Source organism: Schistocerca piceifrons, chromosome X, assembly GCF_021461385.2.
Source record: "Schistocerca piceifrons isolate TAMUIC-IGC-003096 chromosome X, iqSchPice1.1, whole genome shotgun sequence".
In the NCBI taxonomy this organism is placed as follows: domain Eukaryota; kingdom Metazoa; phylum Arthropoda; class Insecta; order Orthoptera; family Acrididae; genus Schistocerca; species Schistocerca piceifrons.
The window spans coordinates 796,646,698-796,663,016 of NC_060149.1; the positions used below are offsets into that span (position 1 = coordinate 796,646,698).

The 16,319-nt window shown below is 39.4% G+C and overlaps 1 protein-coding gene across 3 annotated transcripts in view; it reads left to right on the plus strand.

The window, feature by feature from the left end:
• LOC124722977 (high affinity copper uptake protein 1-like) overlaps positions 1-16,319 on the plus strand; it is a 156,144-nt gene that overhangs the window by 98,873 nt on the left and 40,952 nt on the right. The window contains exon 1 of one of the 3 annotated variants that reach the window (XM_047248147.1): positions 2,539-2,669. The exons of the other annotated variants lie outside the window; for them this stretch is intronic. The gene's annotated coding sequence lies outside the window, so the exon portion shown is untranslated. Of the gene's footprint in view, positions 1-2,538; positions 2,670-16,319 lie in introns of those variants that run through there. 3 annotated transcript variants of the gene reach the window in all.

Here is a 16,319-nt window from a genome sequence, read left to right on the forward strand (position 1 = left end):
ACAACAATCTGGTTTTTGTCAAAGTCGCTTAAGTCGGCGGATTTCCGCATTTGCGCCACTTATCGTCGCTAGAGTGATTCCCACCCGTCTCTGCTCCGTTCGTATACACTACTGGCCATGAAAATTGCTACACCACGAAGATGACGTCCTAAAGACGCGAAATTTAACTGACAGGAAGAAGATGCTGTGATATGCAAATGATTAGCTTTTCAGAGCATTCACACACGGTTGGCGCCGGTGGCGACACCTACAAGGTGCTGACATGAGGAAAGTTTCCAACCCATTTCTCATACACAAACAGCAGTTGACCGGCGTTGCCTGGTGAAACGTTGTTGTGATGCCGCGTGTAAGGAGGAGAAATGCGTACCATCACGTTTCCCACTTTGATAAAGGTCGGTTTGTATCCTATCGCGATTGCGCTTTACTGTATCGCGACATCCCAACGGCCTCGTATCACTAGCAGTCGAGAGGACAGGCATCTTATCCGCATGGCTGTAACGGATCGTGCAGCCACGTCTCGATCGCTGAGTCAACAGATGGAGACGTTTGCAAGACAACAACCATCTGCACGAACAGTTCGACGACGTTTGCAGCAGCATGGACTATCAGCTGGGAGACCATGGCTGCGGTTACCCTTGACGCTGCATCACAGACAGGAGCGCCTGCGATGGTGTACTCAACGACGAACCTGGGTGACGAAAGGCAAAACGTCATTTTTTCGGATGAATCCAGATTCTATTTACAGCATCATGATGGTCGCATCCGTGTTTGGCGACATCGCGGTGAACGCACATTGGAAGCGTATATTCGTCATCGCCATACTGGCGTATCACCCGGCGTGATGGTATGGGGTGCCATTGGTTACACGTCTCGGTCACCTCTTGTTCGCATTGACAGCACTTTGAACAGTGGACGTTACATTTCAGATGTGTTACTACCCGTGGCTCTACCCTTCATTCGATCCCTGCGAAACCCTACATTTCAGCAGGATAATGCACGACCACATGTTGCAGGTCCTGTACGGACCTTTCTGGATACAGAAAATGTTCGACTGCTGTCCTGGCCAGCACATTCTCCAGATCTCTCACCAATTGAAAACGTCTGGTCAATGGTGGTCGAGGAACTGGCTCGTCGCAATACGCCAGTCACTACTCTTGATGAACTGTTGTATCGTGTTGAAGCTGCATGGGCAGCTGTACCGGTACACGCCATCCAAGCTCTTTTTGACTCAATGCCCAGGCGTATCAAGGCCATTATTACGGCCGGAGGTGGTTATTCTGGGTACTGATTTCTCAGGATCTATGCACCCAAATTGCGCGAAAATGTAATCACATGTCAGTTCTAGTATAATATATTTGCACAATGAATACCCGTTTACCATCTGAATTTCTTCTTGGTGTAGCAATTTTAATGGCCAGTAGTGTACTTCCCTTACCACGCCAAGTGCCCGCAGCGCCACCAGGCAGCGTACAACCTCGCAGTGGGCAGTTGTCATAATGTTTTGGCTCATCAGTCTGTATGTATTGTGAACAAAATAAAACTAGACCTGTCCCAATTACGTTTGTACTAATGAATTAGGTATGTTTCCTCCTCTTGTTAAGCTGACTTATCTAATCACCACCACCACCAATTCTTAAGCTATGCCCATCCTTGTTATTCCTATGTGATTTGTAATGTTTTCTGGCCACCTTTTATCAGGTCGTCACCTCGGTCAGTCTCCTCTCTTGGAATCGACCAGCACTTCCCTGGTCCATCTACCATTGATTTGCGTGGCTCCATGTCCCGCCTGCTCATTTCATTTTCATCACAGTTGTAATTGCATCATCAACTTCGGATTATTCCCTGCTCTATCTTTTATTAACCTGTCTCTTCCATAGATTTCCGTCAGGCACCCCCTTTGCCCGCTGAGAAAAATCCTCAGTTTTGGAAAGGTCCACGCCTCACTGCCATAAAATAAAACTGGTTATACACACTGATGTGATGAAACCTAAGGAAAGCACACTAGGTCAGTTTCACTCCTGTGTTCATTTGTTCTTTTCTTTTGCTAACTATGGCACTCAGAATCACTGCTGAATTGCGTTCCAGAAGTGGACGAACACCGTAATGTTTTGGATGATCAGTGTACTTAAATGGGAAGGTCAGAGTGTTCGCGGTAACTATTGTGCTGAGTAATAGTCGTGGGCACTCCTTCCAGTATTCAGTTGAAATAAGTAGACAGAAAACTGGAGATATGAAAATTGTAGTCTCTGATGTTAGTCATATAGGTTTGCGAAAATGATCGTATCACCGAGCAAGAGAAGAACGAAAAAAAACACTTATTAATGTGCACTATGTTCGCATCCTTGATCATACCACCGAGCTAGAGAAGAATGAAGGCAAAACAAAACAGTGCTTATTGCACGCTATGTTCGCAACCTTGACACGGCCAACACGAAAGTGGAGCATCGGTCGCACGGCACTCTACTGCACACCTTTCATCCTTCAGATAAGCCGATTGCATATTTTACTCCTAATAGCCGGTTAGGAGCCTGTCACCTGCTGCAAAGGAGATTGGCGGCAGAAGTACTGATACCAAGTTTATAATAGGGCGGCCACAAAGGATCGGCTACCAGTGACATCTAGAACGTGAAGTGATACTAGTGACAAACAGCAGATTCGTGCTGATACAGGTAATAGTAATGAAATATATCTTGGGAAACGGGAGGACCTGTGTAAACCCCGCACACACAGAGATACATCCATGTCTTAATTTCATGACTATGATGTGACAAACTACACATGGGAAGGGCGGCTTAGAGTTGATAGCAGATTTTAGTATCTTTAATTAATCAGTTTATTAATTAACTATTTAATTGTGTTCCGAAGAGACTATTCAGAGATGTTCAGGGTTCCAAGAAATTATGGCCAAATTTAAACCGATTGTAAATCGCGCTCTCGAGAAGTATATGCTGAGTAAGAAACAGATTGTTGCACTTCCGGGTCAAAAAAGAATGCCCAAATAAAAGACAGTAGAAATTCGTGCTTCTAAAAGAAAAAAAAGTCGATGCGCGAAGCGTACAATACCCCCATCTTACGATAGCGAAAGATGTTGCCGAGAATCCTAGAAAATTTTGGTCCTTCGTAAAATCATTTAGCAGGTCGGAAGCTTCTATTATGTCACTTGTAGACCAGGATGGCGTGGCAGCGTAAGACAGCAAAAGGAATACTGACGTTCAACATCTTGCGTCATTCACGCAGGAGGATTGTACAGACATGCGGTCGTTCGATCGCCGCACGAACTCCCGTATGGTGGACGTAGAAATAGACATTCCTGGCAGTGAAGCAAGTGGAAGAGTTGAAAACATGCCCAGATGGAATCACAATTCGGATTTACAGCGAGTACTCTCCTGCATTGTCGCCTTGCGTATACTGCATTTATCGTGAATCTCTTGCAGCGAGAAGTCCCAAGCGACTGGGAAAAAACGCAGATGACTCTCGTATATAAGAATGGTAAAATAACGGACCGCAGAATTACAGACCAATATCCGTAACGTCTGTTTGCTGCAGAATTCTTGAGCATATTCTGAGTTCGAATATAATAAATTCCCTGGTGGGAGAAAAGGTTATACCCACAGATTAACATAGAGTTAGAAAGCATCGCTCGTGTGAAACTCAGCTTGCCCTTTTCTCACATATCCTGCAGACTACGGATGATGGGCAACAGGCATTCCAAGATTTCCGGAAAGCCTTTGACACAGTGCCTCACTGCAGACTGTTAACAAAGGTCTGAACACACGGAATGCTCACATATCTGGGTGGGTAAGACTTTATAAGTAATAGAACCCAGTACATTGTCCTGGACGGCGAGTGTTCATCAGACAAAAAGGTATCTCCAGTAGTTCCGCAGGAAATTGTGATGGGACCACTTTTTTCTCTTTATACATAAGCTATCTGACGGATGAGCAGCAGTCTTCGATTTGTTGATGGAAAGGAAAGAGAGATTGGGTTTGTATGTCCCGTTGACATCGTGTTAGAGATGGAGCACAAGCTCGGATTGTCTCAAGAATGGGGAAGGAAATCGGCCGTGCTCTTTCAAAGGAACCATCCCGGCATTTGCCTGGAGCGACTTGGGGAAATCACGGAAAACCTAAATGTGGATGTCCGGACGTGGAGTTGAATCGTCGTCCTCGTGAATGGGAGTCCAGTGTGCTAACAACTGCGCAAACTCGCGCGGTGATGGTTGCTGATGTCGCTACAGTGTACGGGAAAGTTCCTTCTTTGAGTGACTGCAGGAGAGTACGAGATGACTTGGGTATAATTTCTATTTGTTGTGACGAATGACAGCTTGTTCTAAGTGTGTGAAAATGTAAGTTAATGCAGATGAGTAGTAAAGACAATCCCATAGTGTCTGACTACAGCATTAGTGGTGCAGTGTTTGACACAGTCGTCTCTTTGAATTATCTAGGCATAATGTTGCAAAGCAACATGAAATAGAATGGGCACATAAGGTGCATACATGACAACACAGTCAATATTCGTAGGTTTTCGTATGGCGTTCGACGTTGTACAACACAGTAAAATGTTAAGAAAAGCCCGAGCATACAGAATAGGTTGACAAATGTTTAACTGGCTCGAAGACTTTGTGAGTAATAGCACCTAGTACATTATCGTGGACAGTTCGTGTTCATCGGAGATAACTGTGGCATCACGAGTCCCTCAAGGAAGTATGTACGACCATTCCTGTTCAGCACGAACATAAAAGAACTATTGGATCGAGTAGGCAGTGATCTGATCAGTTTCCTGATAATGCTATTATCACTTGAGTGACTATAGACCGAGTGAGGATGTCTTTAAGGAATTTGTATTAGTTGTGATGAATTGCTTTTAATGTGGGTGAAAGTAAGCTAATGCGAGTGAGTAAAACAAACATTTCAGTAATACCGTATTCAAAGACAGCTGTAGTGGTGTGCTGTTTGACAGTCGCATCAATTAAATATCAAGAGTTTGCAAAGCAATATGAAAGGGAACGAGCACGTAAGGTCGATAGTAGGGTAGGCGAATGCTCCACTCCGCTTTATTGGAAGAATTCGAGGAGAGTGTACCCATCTATAAAGCAGACCGCATTCAGAACACTTGTGGGACCCTTTCTTCAGTACGACTCGAATGTTGTGGATCTCCACCGGATCGGATTAAAGGAAGTCATGGAAGCAACTCAGAGGCGTGCTGCTAGATTTCTCACCTATAGGTCCGATCAACCCGATTACGGAAATGCTCTGTGAACTTTAATTGGAATCACCGGATGATCTTTTCACGCAACAGTATTGAGAAAATTTAGAGAACCGGCATTTGCGGCTGACTGCTGCTGCCAAAGTAGTACATTTAGCATAAGGTTCGTACGGAAGTATATCGAAAGTTGTTTCTCCCTCTCTCCATTTGCGAGTTGAACGGAAAAGGGATTGGCTAAAAATGTCACAAGATACAATCCGCCTTACACCATATGGTGGCTTGCGGAGTATGTTTGTAGATGTACGGAACAAAGAGAAGCTAATTTTGTACATTATGTTGACAAGTATCACCAAACTGCTATTACAAGAATGAGGTGATTAATGTTAAGCCTTGCTTAGAGGTTGCATTGAAATAGATGAATTTTTGTTTTTGTTTTGGTTATTCTTGTTGCACAGTAATGCAAGTCAGCTTTTCCTGCAGAAGGTTCAAGCTTCACTGCTTTTTAAAGTAGTCTTGTTGTGGACGTTTTTTTCAAATGGATAAACCAAAGTACAGTACTTTATCCAAAATTTATGAACATTTTAGATACCCTGCCTCGTCCTAATAGGGAACCTCTTCAAAAAATGAGTACAGTTTTGATCTAATAAACATCTTTTTTTTATGCCAGGTTGAGAATTTTTCGCCTTGTTCTTCTTACCACTAGTGCTTGTGAATAGTAAGGTAATAGTAGTGCCATCAAAAATTTTACCAAGCATCAGCTATCTGCCTGATAACAGACATTTTCTGAACCTAAGTAATCAGGTGAGCTGTTGAATAATTGGCTAGTAAGATATACATTTTAACGTTCTTTTCGGTGTCCAGACATTTCCAATATCTTTTCGTATATCTGCTGGTAATTTCTTAAGGATGTTTCATGTGTAGAGCCACACTATGAACTCTAGATGTCTTGAAGACAACACTGTTAAATGTTGAATGTCACATAGCTCAAAGTGCTTCTTGGTTGAAGTGACAGTCCTTAGCTCCTGGTTCTGACCACCCATAATTTAATAGTTTGTGTGCACTTGGCAACAGAACAATCCATCTGTGTAGCAGATGTTGTTGCATGACGCTAGTGTCCTGCCTCTAAATCCACATGTAACCACTTCTTATCTTGGTAGTTAATTAAGTGCCATTAGTATGTAACCAGCAAGGGGAGGAGAGGTGGCAGCATACAATTTGTGATCATTGAAGTGTGTGCCAAAATTCACAGCTAAATTCCAAAGCTCTCTGCAGTGGTAATGAAATGTGCAGACAAGTGGAAGAGATCTGTCCATCACATGGAATTGCCAATTATGACTATGTGCTAGTACAGAGTTTATGATCTTCCTCCCTTTCATCACATACACACCTGTAACAAAACAAACTAAACAATATGCTGTGCAAGAAAGTCACACACTGTGAAAACAGTTTTGTTTTTGATTACAGGGTTGAGAAAAGCAACATAATACCACCTTCATAAGGACCTTTCTCAAGTATGCAATGAGGGATTGCCTCATTGTCTTCAACCCACATTGATGAGTATGCGATGGGCTTGAAACTGTAGCACCCCTAACTTCAATAACTTATTGAGACAAGAAGTTTGCTTTACAGCTTCTTGCTGGCCAGTACCCTACGTTCTTCTGCAGTGGAATGTTTACAGTCTTAAGTCGGTCAGTTTATATGTGAAAAGAATAAAAAGAGGCAAAATTTTGTGACTAGGCCAGTATTTACCTAATAGTGTGTCCAGAACCTCCGAAAACAGTTACTTGTTTTGCCCACAGGTGGAAATTTGAATTGTGGTGCACAATAGCTTCTAGCTTCAGAAAGAGACAAATACTTGACACAGTTGGTATATGTTCCAGAAACTGTCTTGGGCCGTGTCCTCCTCTGAACAATGTTTACTTTCTAAGCACTTTGCAGTTCACAGAACTTCATCACTTGTTTATGGAAGTACCAGCTTTCATCAGATGTTAATCTCTGTCACCAGAAACATAGTATTAAATTTTATGTGCACTTAAATTTCAAGTACAACCCAACAACTCAAAAATAACAGTGCCAAGGTGGCTGAAGTATCCCGGTGATCACATAGCCATTACTGACTATGCAGTTTTTGAAGCATTTTAGTTGTATTTATTTTGTTTAACACGATACAAAACTCTTCAAAAAGCTAAACCAAATTAAAAAGAAATAGTTATGCATGTCGCCTCTTGTGCCAGTTGATTTAGTGGCATAACCCTAGGAGAGACTGATGACCATATTTTGTCTCCGTAAACACTTAAGCAAGCAAGGTCAGGTATGTTGTTTAAAAGACCATTATATTTCCATCATGAATACATTGTCAACATGTTAAATATTTACACAGCCCATAATGTATGTTTTTTTATATTCACAACTATGAATAATGACTTTCGCCACAGTTTCATTCTTTGCTAATAAGTTGTCTGTTGCGATTTAAGATTCCAGTGTGTTTCACAAGGCTCTATATTAGGCCCAGTCCTATTTCTCTTCTATGTTAATGACTTACCATTAAATATCACTTACCCATCAGTTTTGTTTGCAGATGATACTTCTGCCTTAGTTGAAAATCAGGAATTGGAAAAAAATCCCAAACCTGTGATTAGTACCCTCAGTATCTTAGAAACTTGGTTTCAAATAAATGGGGTGAATCTAAACATATCTAATACTCATGTGGTGCAATTAAAAAACAAATACTCAAAATATGAGCAGATTAAGCTTGTTCACAACAACAAAGATATAGAACAAGCTGACTCATTCAAATTCTTAGGTTTAAATGTAGATAAAAAATGAGCTGGCAGGCACACGTTGAATACTTAGCAAACAAACTGAGCAGCTTTGCATTTGCGATGCAAATACTATCAACTGCAACTGACATGTACACATGAAAAGTAGCATATATGAGCTACTTTGAAACCATTATTAGGTAAGGTATTATTTTTGGGGGTAAGTCGACGAATGTAGAATGGATACGAAAAATACAGAAAAAAATTATTCGAAATATGTGCTTTGCAAATCATAAAGAACCATGACATCCATTATATATAAAACTTAAAATATATATATAAAAACAAAGATGATGTGACTTACCAAACAAAAGTGCTGGGGGGTCGATAGACACACAAACATACACACAAAATTCAAGCTTTCGCAACAAACGGTTGCTTCATCAGGAAAGAGGGAAGGAGAGGGAAAGACGAAAGGATGTGGGCTTTAAGGGAGAGGGTAAGGAGTTATTCCAATCCCGGGAGCAGAAAGACTTATCTTAGGGGGAAAAAAGGGAGAAAAAAGGACAGGTATACACTTGCACACACTCCCTTTTTTCCCCCCTAAGGTAAGTCTTTCCGCTCCCGGGATTGGAATGACTCCTTACCCTCTCCCTTAAAACCCACATCCTTTTGTCTTTCCCTCTCCTTCCCTCTTTCCTGATGAGGCAACAGTTTGTTGCGAAAGCTTGAATTTTGTGTGTATGTTTGTGTGTCTGTCGACCTGCCAGCACTTTCATTTGGTAAGTCACATCATCTTTGTTTTTAGATATATTTTTCCTACGTGGAATGTTTCCCTCTATTATAACCATATATATATATATATATATATATATATATATATATATATATATATATATATATATATATATATGAATTATTTGAGGGAAACCACTTTGTTCATTCACATGATACTAGAAACAAAGAAAATTTTATGCTCCCCACCCACCTCCTCAAACTGTATGCCCAGGGACCTCAATACATGGGAATGAAAATTTCTAATAAATTTAAAGAGAACAAGTTAATGCAGAAGAAATCTGGTCCACTTAAAAGAAAGCTATATGGGGCACTGACACAGAAATGTTACTATTCGGTGGATGAATTCATGCAGGATGTGCTGGAAATTTAAGCTGAGTACCATGTGTTATATATTCCAAGAAATATCATTACAATTTTATTATTTATTTTAGTGCTATTATTTATTTGTGTAAAAATCATTGAACCTGTATTATAAATTTTTGACATGTCTCCTTTACGCAAATCAAATGGATTGGAAATGTACGTCACGAGATGAATAAACTGCAGTTCCACAACTCAGATTTCATGCTATTCTGATCACAGACACAGCAAGTGACAGACCCGTACACAGATAGCATTATTGTTAGTTATTGAGATGCTACTGAAAAAAGTAAGTTATGTGTGATTTTAATTTTATACAGATTCCTCAAAGGAAATTTTGAGTGGTTTATTAGAGATCTTGATAATTTGTTATATGATAGGACATTATTAATTGACAATAGTTTAGATTAACTAAAATATCAGATAGAAGTAGTAATACAAACAATATTACTGATAGCAATATGACACAGTTGTCAAGATTTTGGTTTTACATTTGGGACACTCTTTGAAAAGGACATGCCAGATTTCCTTGCTCATCCTCTTCTTATACAAGCTGTTAACCATTCTCTAATGACCTCACCATCAGTGTGACATTAACTCCACTCTTAATTTTAAAGACAGTATTTGCATCTTATAATTTCAACTTCTTAGTAAATTTTTCAACATTCAGAGAGTAAAACAGTAAAACTTACTTTAATAAAGATTATGTAGATACTCATAAAACTCAAAATAAGAAGATAAATGTTCATAGAAGCATCTTGAAACTCAGTGAGACTAATTAACAATACCAGACATATGTTTTAGAAAAAATGACAGATTGGATTGAAGTTTATAAAGCTCCAGATGCAAATTTGAAATGTGATGTAGTTTTAATTAATTTGTGCAGTCATTTAAAAGTATTTGAATAAATAAACTGGAAACAAAATTAAAAACTATTTATCAGTAGAGGAATTGGTGCATTGATAATAAAAGGTAATTTACATAATAGAACAAATAAAGATCATATAAACCTGCCAACCTGACCTCTCACATGGGATGAAACCCAGGCTAAAAGATCAGTAAAGGGTAGTAACACCACCTTGAAATCCTTGGTCTACCTGGTGTGGCTAGAAGTACTAATATTTCAACATGGGCAAATTCTGCAGTTCCTCCAGTATATTTGGCAGAAATCTAGGAGATAGAAATTGTGATTCTACTTGCAGGCTTGATCAGGAGCCATTAACAGCTGCAGTACTGCAACATGGAAAGCAATGGGAAATCTCTAAAATTTCTTTGCCTCGTACATGCAGTTCTCTGCTAAAATATCATGATGGATTCCTTCTAAGTGTAATGTTCTTCTAGATGGGTAGGTGGAATGTTAGGTCACTAAGGAGGTGTGGGGAAGTAGAAATTCAAAGGTAGAAATGGAAAGGATCATCATTAGTTGCTTAAGTTATTGTTGAGTGTCATGACCTCATTTCTGCATTCATTTCTTAAGTAACTGAATCTTCAACTTGGCATCTCCATCCATAGCGATCTTCAGATCTTCTTAATATGATGTGAAGTGGTAGGCTGCTAATCTTATTTGCTTGATCCAACCATCTGCTTGCTGCTCTTCCTTGTGGTTTCCTGCCTTTGATTTTGCCTTGCTAGATAGTTTTTTCCTAAATTATCCTCTTGCCTTTTTAAAATGTGCCCAAGGCACTGGAAGTATCTTTGGCCAACATGAGAAGATAAGCTTCTTGTGGTGCTAAGTTCTTTCATAATGGAAGCATTGGTTCTTCTTTCTGTCCATGATACGCATAACGTCTTCTGCCAACACCACATCTGAAAGGCATTAATTCGGCTCTTATCACTAGCTTTCAAGGTTCAGGTCTAACAGCCATACAAGAACACAGGAAACACCATCAGTTCCACCAAGTGTGTCTTTTTGGATATTGCCCAGTTCTGGCAGATCTTAATGAGTATAACCACTGCAGCTCGGATGAAGATCATTCTTCATTTTGTTTCTTTATAGTACTTCCCTGTGTTGTTGATAGGAGATCATTAACTACCTCCAGGTCCTTTAAGCACCCAGTTAGTAGAATTTGATCTAAACCTTGATGATTAATAACTATTAGTTTTTCTTTCATGTTTATCTCTCAGCTGAAACTTAAACAAGTTGTTTTCACTCTGGAGGCCAGATCCCTAAGTTTGTCATTTAAGGAAATGAGTGTAGTATCATCTGCAAAGTTTAGATTGTTGATTTTCCTGCTGTCAACTGAAATTCTACCATCCCAGCCACCAGAGCTCTCTTGATGACATACTCTGCATAGATGTTATAGAGCTGTAGAGACAGTATACAACTTTATCTGACTCCATTTGTAACAATGAAAAGCTAAAGAGTATTCACCTTCACCTTCATGGTTGCAGTATATGGTACGACTGTTATAGTAATGATACTGTTTTAGTAATGATACTAGGTGTTTTGGAAAACCAAACTCATTCAGAACATGGCACAACCTGTACCATATGACTCGCTCAAAGGCCTTTTTATAATCTAGGAAACAAATTAAGATAGGGACACAAGAACTCATGACTTTTACAGTTACCTGCGGCATATTCAAGATTGCCTCTCAAATATTGTTACCTGCCACAAAAACTGCCTCTACGTAGTAATTTGTGAGATGCGATGGACAGGAGAGGCAGATTTTTGCCATATGGATCATATAATTATTTATATTGGGTCAGATACTGACTGCACAAGACTCATTACCCACACTTACAGCATCATTTCTGCCGGCACCTGCCTCCTACTTCCTAAACTTAAGAAAAACTCACCCGCATATCTTGTTTTCAGGAAATTTCAGGACATCCAATAGTCATGGTAATCATACACAAATATAAATGCCAGCCATTTATATCAATGACTTTGAAATTTAAGTATTTGTCATACTTAACAAGTTGATTAATATTATCAAAGATGAGAATTTATTTATGATGGGAACTGAAATGCATTTGTCGGTGGAAGTAGGGATCAGCAAATAACTAGAGTTTAGGCTTAGTGGGTGGAATGAGAAGGGCAAAAGTTAAATTGAATTCTGTGCTTGGGACCAGTTAATTGCTGTGAACATACTTACCAGGAAGACTTTGAGGAGGACATATGTGTGAAAGGTGCCACAGATCAAAGATTCCACTATATTTTGACAGAAAAGTCTCAGAAATCAACCTAAGGACTGCAAGAGTTATCCAGGTGCTGACATTGATAGGGACTGTAACCTAATACTAATGAAACGCAAGAAGTTAGAGAGAAGCTGAAATGTTGGGGTGCAGACAAATTGCGGGAACTAAAACTCGAACTACTTTGGAAGAATATGTGTTAAAATCATTAGTACAACTTCAAGGAGTTACTAGTGTGGTGGAATGGCCTTGAAAGTGGTGTTGCAAATGCAGCATAAGTAGTATTGCAGTTGAAAAAGCAGAAAACCAGCAACCAGTTGGAACAGATGGGATATTTATATTAATAAAGAAATTAAGAAAATGTAAAAATATTGTTAAAATCAAACAATGGAGAATCCAGGATGGAATTTAACAATATTATCAGAAGGAAAGTTGCTACTCACCATATAGCAGAGATTCCGAGTCGCAGATAGGTACAACAAAAAGATTTTCACACTTAAAGCTTTTGGCCAATGGCCTTTGTCAACAATAGACACACACACACACACACACACACACACACACACACACACACACACACACACGCAAACGCAACTCACACGTCCTATGAGTTGTGTTTGCGTGAGTGTGTTTGTGTGTGTGTGTGTGTCTATTGTTGACAAAGGCCACTGGCTGAAAGCTTTATGTGTGAAAATCTTTTTGTTGTCCCTATCTGTGACTCAGTATCTCAGCTATATGGTGAGTAGCAACTTTCCTTCTGATAATATTGTTAAAAATATTGTTAGTGAACTGCAACAGTGTATCATTTAAAAATGAAATTACCTAGAAATGTAGAAAACCTAAAACCTAAAGGAGAGTGGTTGCGGGAAACATGCCATGAGATAGATATCAGATTGAAACAGGGTAACCTGAATGCTGTGCACAGACTAATAATAAATCACTTTAGGGAGCAATGAACAAGTCATAATGATTAGAGGTGGAAATGTGATTGTGTAATGGAAGAAAAAAGGCAAGAAGATAAAAAACTACTTAGAGAAACTTTATAGTTGCCCAGAAGAAATTAGTCTAATTAAAAACAAGGACATAGTGCAAGAAGAAGATAGGGGAGGTTCAATACTTCGTATTGAATTGCAGACAGCCATTCACAAACTTGGAAGGAACAAATGCCCACGTATTGATGATACATTAGCAGAACTTTAATCAGCATTATGCTTTCAAAGGAAGCAGAAGTGATAAATGTAAAAATAATCACACAGTTGTTCCAGTACAACATACATAAAAATAATCATGTGAGTACTTCATCAGAAAATGGAAGGGAAAACTGAAATTAAATTAGGAGAGGACCAGTTCAGTTTTAGGGAAACAAGTGCACTCGAGAACCTATTTTTGCGTTGTGGTTAATAGCAAAGGACAGATTTAGGGAAAACAGAAGACTTACATTGTATATGTAGATTTTGATGATTGAAAATGGAGATAAATTTTTATTCTTAGGCCCTGTAGCATCAAACTACAGTGATGGGATAATGCATTCTCTTTATGTAAGTCAGACTGAAGTGGTCAGTACTTTTTGATTGGTACAAGAGGCTAAAATTAGGAGAGTTGTAATGCAGAGTTGATCATTGTCACCCTCTGATATTCAGTTTGTGAATTGAAGAGACAGTGAGGGAAGAAAAGGACCAATTCAAATGTCTGGAATGGTCATGAACAGAAAAACTAACATAGCAGTTTGCCAATGAGAGTCCAACAAGCACTGATAGTGGACAGGAATTGAGCATTTAGTGGATTGGTTTGAGGGTTTTCTGATGGCTATGACATGCACGTAGACAAGAAAGAAACTAAATTATTAGTATGCAAAGCAGGTGGAAGTGTTGCTTGTCTAAATGTGAAGACACTTGAAGACATGGATGCATTTTGCTGTCTGGGTAGTAGAATACATCAAGGAGGAGGATGTAGGAAAGACAGTAGCAAGGATTGCATCAGACAAAAGGGCTTTCTCAAAAATAAAAACTTGCTAACATCCAAAAATACAAACCTAAAGACCAAAAATGGTTCATGACAAGCTAGCTCCGTGTGTGGACAATGGGAAGACAGAAATGAAATGATGAAAGCCATTGAAATGTGGTGTTACAGGGAATTAATGAAGATCAGTTTGATTGATTAAATGAAATAAGATGTCCTCCAATGAATCAAGGGAGAGAATATCTAGTCAGGAACATAATGAAATCCATAGGTATAATGTTTGGGCACTTATGACATGAGTGGTTGCTGAGAACTGTAGCTGGGGAGATGGTGAAAGGAAAGACTTACAGGAGGGCAGGCCTAGATATCAGCATATAATGTAGCCTGTTATTTATGTCACATAAATTATGTGGGATGCACCAGTTATAATGAAATGCAGGGGATAGCTGGCAAACATCAGGAATGGAGAACTGCATCAAACCAACCTTAGGGTTATTATTTTATCAATAATAGTGGGGTTTGAGCATAGTAGCTGTGGATTAAATCACTTAAGTAAGAGTATGTCAATCGACAGTGAAAAGCACTCATGGTGTAGTTGTTATTTACCACAGAATACATTCCAATTTTTTGTCATAAGTAAAATTCAACTGGAATAAACAAAACATTAGTAGTTTATATCATTCTTCCATAGTGTAAAATAAGCCATTCTTAAAACCATTTTCTGTAATGTATGTAAGTATCAAGTAACAAATTGAATAATTGTGGTATTTTTGCTGCATAAAAGGCATCTAAGTAAGCAAATACCAAAATTTTCATATTATGTGAAGTTAATGATTTTGTGAATGATAGGTTTGTGTCATTTTAACAAAATAAATTTACATATTGTTTTGCTTGGGAACTAAATTATTGGAGGCAAAATACAGTTTTAAGGTATCAGATGTAAAGGGTTCTCCAAAGTTTATTAGGTCCATTATTGTCCTTCAAATATGGCAATTGACTTCTATTTAGTATACAAGAAACAGAAATAGATCTTTATAGTTTCCATTTGCAAATTAATCTGTCTTTTAGATATACAGTGGCAAAATGGATTGTAAATATTTGATTATGTACTTGTTAAAGTGGGTGTATATAGTTATTCTTTCCTATCAGTGAAGTTCTACACAGAAATGGGCACAGTTCCACTCATAAATGCACACACAAGTATACAGAGAGGTTATTAGCAAATCCATTTTGTGTTTTTAAGTACTTGTTTGGACTGGTTCAATAGATGGTAAACTCAGAAAGAGACAGGAACACAAAGCTATTGGCTCTGTACTGAAACCGAAACATGAAAAAAGAGCTTTTCAAATAATACGTATATTGCATCATCAAAGTAACTTTTCTCAGCAAAGCAAGGCCCCTCCTTGGGGACACAGCTTTATCATAGGCACCTTCAGTACCGAGCAGGAAGTTTGTGCGCCTCAGTGACGCTGAGGGCTATGACAGCATTAGCATAGCTACTAGGAGAGATAATCCAATTGGACAGACCTCATGGAGGAGCCTGACGAAGAGTGTCTTACAACTTAGGGGAGGGAGGACTGGTTCCTATCACAGGAAGCTCTGCCGGCAACAGTTGGGTACAAGCATAGTGACCCTGGGTTTCCTGAGCTGGTGACTGACTGGCACTGCTGGATTTCTTCGCCATAAACTCTGGGCATGCTTCAGAGACCATCCTTACACATGGCGGTGGAACATTGTGTGTTGCCTGGGCTTCACCAGCTACTATAAAAGGACTTCAACCTCAAGGTGTACTACATGCTGACATGCTGATAGGGTGAATGGCTGTTGAGGTAAAACAGTCACAAGCAGGCAACCTTTGGGGCACCTGTTGCCCTCCAGTTGCATAATGGTTACTCAGGCATGCAGAGTTTTGTGTGGGTTGACATTTGTCTCCATAGAAGCATGTGGGATATGTATGGAGTGACCTCAGTTCAGGTCTGCTCCTTAGGAGGTTGGTGTTCCATCAGGTAGTACCTACAGCCACCCAACAGAGAGAGCTCGGATGGTCAGTTTGCATGAGAAGTAGTCTCAGAATTGTAGTAATCGAGCACTAGTCTGCCA